The sequence below is a fragment of the Myodes glareolus genome, chromosome 1, assembly GCF_982192425.1.
Source record: "Myodes glareolus chromosome 1, mMyoGla1.1, whole genome shotgun sequence".
Taxonomy (NCBI): Eukaryota; Metazoa; Chordata; class Mammalia; order Rodentia; family Cricetidae; genus Myodes; species Myodes glareolus.
Genome location: NC_142026.1, coordinates 15,325,582 through 15,333,043, shown reverse-complemented (window position 1 = coordinate 15,333,043; position 7,462 = coordinate 15,325,582).

Genomic DNA, 7,462 nt, shown 5'->3' with positions numbered 1-7,462 from the left:
TGCTAGAAGGCAAATTTCTAATTTTAAGAAATGAGGAGCAAAAGAGTTGTGGGAGAGAGTTTGGGCAAGGTAAGTATCTAGCCATCGTAGGAACCTTTGTGGAAGAGGATTGCTCAGATGGAAGCGAAGCGGGCGGGCGCGTGTGCGAAACTAAAGCTTGGCGATTCCATAGAGGGAGATGGAGGGCTGGTAAGGGGGCACTCAACACAACGACCAGCCAAAATGAGGACGCAGAAATGGAAGAGTGAGACTAGAAAGTCACTTTGGCCAGAGATCAAAACCCCTGGGGAGATGGGGAACTGGCAAGAAAATCAGTTAATTGTGTTGAGATTTGGCTTAATTTGGGGCGTAGCAGGGACACAGCCTCAGTGTTTGAGCAGAGAGATGGACCTCTGACAACAACGGGAATCTATACAGAATGAAGACCCTAGGAAAGCGATCAAAGCTGGCAGAGTCTCCTGCACATCGTCTCCAGGTGTCCTAGTGTCTTGTGCCTACCTTGGAATATGTTCCTATTGGCCTCGCCCACGGAGTATCCCCTTGGAGAAGAAATAGTACTCGGCACCTTCGTGTGCCATTGACATCTAAAGCAAACTGCTAGGCGAGCCACACTAAAACGCAGTAATGAACAGAGTGTGGTAGCTCACCCCTTTAATCCCAGCACTTGGAAGGCAGCACTTGGTTTGAGCCATGCTGGCCTACAGAGAAAGTTCCAGAACAGCTAGGATAACACAGAGAAACCCTATCTCAGAAAAAAAAGGGGGGGTTGTAAAAAAAAAAAGATAAGTACCATCCATTTTAATAATATACTTGAATTCTGTTTACTCAAAATTGTATCATTTAATCAGAAATGAAAATGAAAAATTATAAAAGAAAGATTATCCAAGCACATCCAGAGACAACCTTGAACTCCCAGTCCTCCTGCCTTCGTCCCCAGAGTGCTGAGCTCACAGACATGAGCCACTGTGAATTTCTAGAAATCTCATCGCTGGTGCCTTTCCCCTAATCCCCATGTTAGTAGCTTTACCCTGCACAACCCCAAATACTCACCCCCAAAAGCACCCTCGTCTCAGACCTTTTCTGACTCCCATAACCTCCGTGTCCTACTCCAGACCAGCCTGCCAACACAGGCTCCTTATACAAGCTGTAAAATATAAGGGAAATTCATGACCAGAATTAGCAGAGTTTTTTAAAAGGAGTCAGCAGCCATTGTAGAAGCAAGACACAGGGTATCCTGGTGAACCTTTGCAAGGTCAGGTCAGGACCTGGGAGGCTGAAGAAGGAAGATCCCAAGTTCAAAGTTAGCCGGCACTGCCTAACAAAATTCTATTAATGAAAAAAAGGGAGGGAGGGGACTGGAGAGATGGCTCAGTAGTTAGGAGCACTCCTCTAAAGAACTCAGGTTCAATTCCCAGCACCCACGTGGAAGCTCACAACTACCTTAAGTACAGTTCCAGGGGACCAGGGGATCTGACACCCTCACACAAACATACATGCAGGCAAAACACCAACGCACATAAAATAAAAATAAATTCTAAAAAAAAAAAAGAAAAAGAAGAAATGAAGGGAAGGAGGAAAGGAGGGAGGGGGAGGAGAGGGAAGGAGAGGGGAGGGCTGGGAACAAGACTTCTGCACAGCCTAACCTGCTGCTTAAGAAAGTGAACTTCGGTGACCCTCACCCTGCATCTGATGGCCTGTGGAAGGGTGTGCTAAGGTGAGGAGCAGCTAAACATCTGTGGGTTGGGTGTACACTAAGTGTGTGCATTCTTGTCTTTATCTTCTGTGGTCATGCTGGACAGTGGTGGCACATGCCTTTAATTCCAACACTCGGGAGACAGAGACAGGAGGATTTCAGTGAGTTTGAGAGTTCCAGACCAGCCTGGTCTACAGAATGAGTTTTTCTAGGACAGTCTCCAGGCTCCAAAGCTACAGAGAAAGCCTGTCTCTGAAAGAAGAAGAAGAAGAAGAAGAAGAAGAAGAAGAAGAAGAAGAAGAAGAAGAAGAAGAAGAAGAAGAAGAAGAAGAAGAAGAAGAAGAAGAAGAAGAAGAAGAAGAAGAAAAGGAGGAGAGGGAGGGAAAGAAAGGAAGAAAAGAAAGAAAGAAGGAAGGAAGGAAGGAAGGAAAGAAAGAGAGAGAGAGAGAGAGAGAGAGAAAGAAAGAAAGAAAGAAAGAAAGAAAGAAAGAAAGAAAGAAAGAAAGAAAGAAAGAAAAGAGAAAAAAGAAAAAACATTATCTTCTGGCACAGTCATGGTCAAGCATGGGTTGGTTTGGTCACAGTCCCAGTTGGGAACACAGCCTCTGTGTTCCATGTGATACTTTCCCTACGATTCCAAGTTCCTACAATTCCTACAGTTCCTACCGTTCTTACGGTTCCTAAGGTCCCAAGAAATCCATATGATCCTTTCCTACAGTTTCAAGCCTTTAGATGTTTATCACCCCTGTATTTGAATTAAGCTGTGTTTGAATCCGCTGAAACCTAAAGAAGTGGAGGGGCTTGACCATGGCATCAAATCAACTTACTGGCTCTTCTGGTTCTCCACTACTTTGCCCAAGGCCTAGAGCCTCCACCATTGCCTGCCACACAGAGACTCGATAATCATATCTGTGTCTACTAATATTGTTTCTACCTTCATTTCTACTAGTGTTTGTTTCTGCTTTAATACTAAAGTCTCTACTCCTAGTCTCTTGCTTTGACCATTGTTCCTGGAATATTCCTTACTTTAAATTTCTCAGAAAGCCCCTGTAAATGACACGCTCTTCGGCTTGCAGGGCAGTGTGGACTGGTGAAGAGATGGAGACAAGCTGAGACTGGCTTTCCCCTTCTAATCCCTGCTTTCTTTCTACTAAACAACACTGTCCAAACCCCACCCTCTTACAGCTTCCCATCACTAAGCACCGTCTGTACTATTACTTACGTAATTTTTAATGGAAGCTAGTTCGCTTTTTCTTGACTTGAGGCTATTTCAAATGGAAACGCTATATCATTACCATAAATGGAAACCCAGTAAGGATAGCCATATACAGATGGTAACCATAAAAATAAACACAATAAAAACAATTCGGGCTGGATACTGTCACTTGTTGAAGCCTCTAGTGCTGGAACGCGCTCCTCTGGGTGAGCCGGTATAAGGAGTGCTAAGGGCCAGCCAGACCCACGCTGAGATTTTATTTTCACCAAGTGATCAGAAAGGTGGGGGATGTATTTCTAGATGTTTTACTGGAATATAATTTGCAAGCCGAAAAACACATATCATAAACTTGTAACACATTTGCAAAGTGCTAGCCATATAACAAGCAACCGCATCAAGAAAGGCACTAACTAGCATCCTCCATGTACTGTGTAGGTAGTACCTCCATTTTCCACCAGGATAAACATTACCTGCACTTTGATGAACCTGGATACATTTTGCCTGTTCTGCTTTTTATTTCTTCATATGTAAAGAAAAGACAGTGTACAGTCTTTTTTTTGGGGGGGGGGGTCTTTGCCCCGTGTTATCTGTGAGATTGACCCAGATATCAGCATGTAGTGTACATCATTCTTTCTTACTAGTGGGTATGTTTCACGGCATTACTAACACCAAAATGTACCTATCCATTCTGTCATTGGTAGGTATATAAGTAGCTTTCAGCTTATTGCTGTCAAGAACCAGCAGCAGGCTGGAGAGAGAGTTCAGCAGTTAAGAGTACTCGCTGCTTTTGCAGAGGACCAGAATTGGGCCCACCTCTAACCCCAACTCCAAGGGAACTGACACCCTCTTCTGGCCTCCACAGGTACCAGCACACAGAGACACGCGTCCACATACACTTAACAAGAATGTACAAACTTCCTAAAACATGTCCTACGTCATTTGTTGAACATGTGAATCTATTCTAAAGGGTCTTGTGGCTTAAAGGTAAAATGTCCCCTCTAGGCCACTGTGTCTGAACACTTGGTCCCCAGCTGGTGGCGCTGTTTGGGAAGACTGTGGAACCTTAGGAGGTACAGATTTAATGGAGGAAATAGGTCACGGTGGGCAGGCATGGAGGTTTAAAGCCAGTTCCACGTCCTGTAATCTCTCTGCTTCCTTGTTGTGAAGGGAACGAGGAGAGCTACTTCACACTCCTGACACCATGCCTTCTCTACCATGATGGGGTATGCCTCCTTAAACTATAAGCCAAGATCAGTCCTTCCTCCCTAAGTTGCTTCCTGTGTATTTGGTCACGGCAGTGAGAAAAGTCACCAAGATAGGTCTACACCTGGATGTGGAATGGCGAATGCATATGTTCAGTGTAGTAGGGATAGTCAAAAAGTTTCACCGAGTAGGTGATGAGTGTATACACTCGTCAGCAGTAAGTGAAGGTTCCTATCCCTGCCACTGGTTCAGCATTTTCAGTCTCTATTCACTCATTCTGGTGAATACATGTTTGTATCTCATTCAGGGAATTATTCTGATGACTAATGGAAACGCTGAGTGTGTCTTTATATGATGGAATAAGAATTGGAGGGATTATCAGAAGAATCCGTCATACACTGCTGCACTCTGCCGTGCCACGGGTTGCTCTTTGGAAGCATATCAAATTACTTTGCGCGCAAGTTATACACTTTCTCTTATTATGTGGAGATGTGGAGTTGTTCTGAGTGTGCAGGAGAATGGGCACAAGGGATAAGAATGAGCAGAGAGGTGTTCTATAGCCCCTCCTACCATCCTGAGGACTGGGCCACAGACTAGCACCGCCTCCTTTGGTGAGCACCGGAACAAAAGAACAACTCGGGTATCTGGCTGGGAATTCCACAAAGGATGAAGAACATCACCATGGGAAAGACTGAGAAGGAGGATTGCTAAGATCAAGGCTACAAGCTTCAAGTGCCCGGCCAAGCCCTTAATCTGGTGACCGTCCTCACCATTCCCCGGAAATCTTAACCCGTGCTTCTTCCTGGATGCTACATCAGGTTCTAGTGTGGCTCTAGGCGCTCCTGAAACAGGGTGGGGGTCCCTGAGGGGAGAAGATGGGAAGACACAAAGAAAAGGGAGGAGGAGTGGGAATGTGGGCCTTGGGTTCTGAAGCCACACTAGGAAGGCTCAGACTCCTATAGTTAGGAGAAAGCGCTTCAGGTTAAACTTTGAAGCTCAGTTTCCTCCTCTGTAATCAGGGTGATAATTCTAGTACCTTTCCCAAGGAGTACTGCAAGGAATAAATGAAACAACCGAGTTAAAGCATGCAGCCTCTAACTCAGTGTTTCTCAGCCTTCCTGAGGCTGTAACTCGTTGATTCAGGTGACCTCGTGTTGTGGTGACCCCCCAACCATGAGATCATTCCATTACCACTTCATAGCAGTAATTCTGCTACTGTTAGGAATCAGAAAACAAATGCCTGATATGTAGGACAGCTGATATGTGATCCTAGGGGGTTCCAAACCATGGGCTGGGAATCATTGCTCTGAATGAAAAAGACACTTCAACCCTTGTCACCTTAGGTGTGTGTGGAATGACCACAGATGTTCACACTGTGCAAGGATGGAGCACGAGGTTGCCACTGCCTCAGCCGAGACCAGGAACACACTACCATGGCTCCCTCTCATTAAGCTGGGAAGAGTTTGCAAGGGCAGCAGAAGGAAAACAGGGAGGGTAGAAATTGTTCTCTCGTCCAAGGAAGCTGGACTCCAAAGCCTTCTTTCTACCCTGAGTTGAAGACCTGGCTGGCTGATCTGCACACCAGAGTCAGTGTGGAGAGCAGGGACAAGAGGGGGCAGACCAAAGTACCACCACTGTGTCTGTGCAGACACTTGTCTAAGCGCTTGTCTAAGCGCATATTCTCTCAAGTGTCAACGGAGGCTCGGAGAGGGTCAGTGACCTGCCTGTGGTCAGCCTAGAAGCACATCAAAACCTTATGTTTCCACCCTCCCAGTGATTGAACACAAGGAACAGTAATTCAAGGTGTGTGCCCATGAGCGCACTGTGGCACTCCCATCTCAAGAGTTCACAAAAATCCTTCTGAAGGAAAAGGAGCATGCTCTCGGTGTTTTCAGGCACCAGTCAAAGGGGCAGATAATTACAGAGGCGGATTCTGTGCACAGCCTACATGACCTCCAGGTTCTGTCTTCCTTATGTGATATTATTCTAAGCCCACAAACACGGTGAAGCGGCAACAGGGCAACATTTCCACCAGTGAAAATTCCAAGGCTGTGGAACAGAGAACTGAACACCTTGCCCTGTAGAAACAATGAGAATGAAACAGAACCGCATTGTATTATAAGTCACTGAGAGTTGGAAGGGTTGTTTGCTGTCAATCTACAGCCCAGTCTGTCTTGACGGATGCAGTCAGTTATTAGCTGTGTGAACTTTGGACAAGCTATTTAACCTCGATGTGCCTCAGTTTTCTCATCTATAGAATGGAAATATACAATCTCATAGGGTTTTTAGGAATTATTAACATTTTAGGCATTTGAAAGTTAAAAACAGGGGCTGGAGGCAGCAGTGGCTAAGAGCACCTGCTGCTCTTGAGAAGGACCTGGGTTTGGTGTCCCCAATCCACATAGTAGTTCACAACCATCTGGAACATCAGTTCCAAGGGATGAGACGTTGTCTTCTGTCCTTCATGGATATCAGCCACACATGCTACACATACATACATGCAGACACACACATACACACACAAAATGAATAGATAGATAGATAGATAGATAGATAGATAGATAGATAGATAGATGATTGATAGATAGATAGGTAGATAGATAGATGTAAATGTTTCAAAAATGAAAAACTATACCTAAACATTGCAAATCCTATGAACTACTTAGTCTCCAAATTCTAAAGCATTATGCTCCCAGCTTTAGGAACTGTCCATTTCAAGTAAAACACACACACGCCAGAGGTCTTAGCTTACAGCCTGGTCTTGTCACTTGCTTCTTGGAGGATGCCGACACAGCCTTGGATGCCAGTGCCATCCCACCTGCTCTTTCTTTTTTGAGTGTGAGTACTTGTCAATCTCACAGGGGAGCTGGGAGGATTCTTGAGCACTGGAATGCACGGGGCTCAGAAATGATTCCTTCTTGACTGACATTTTGTAGGTAGAGAGTTGGCAATGGTTCTCCCCCCAAAATGAGATAACCAGAGCACAGAAGGGAGAAAGCCCTCAAACTCCTGCTAAAGCGAGCATTCCGGAGCAATGAAACCCACACAGAAGTAGCCAGTGGCCACAGCCATTCACCTACCCTTCACGGCCATTACCCGTGTCCTGGTCACGTCTCACTTGATGATAAAGTAGACTAATGGGTCAATGCATAAATCTCAAACTCATTTTTTTTCTTGAGACAAGGTCTCACTGTGCAGCTCTGGCTGGCTTGGGACTCAATATGTAGATCAAACTGGCCTCAAGCACACTATATAACCAAAAATGACCTTGAACGCCTGACCCTCCTGCCACTCTCTGCCTGCCGAGTGCTGAGATTGCGGGCATGTCTCCTTTTCACATTCTGAGGACC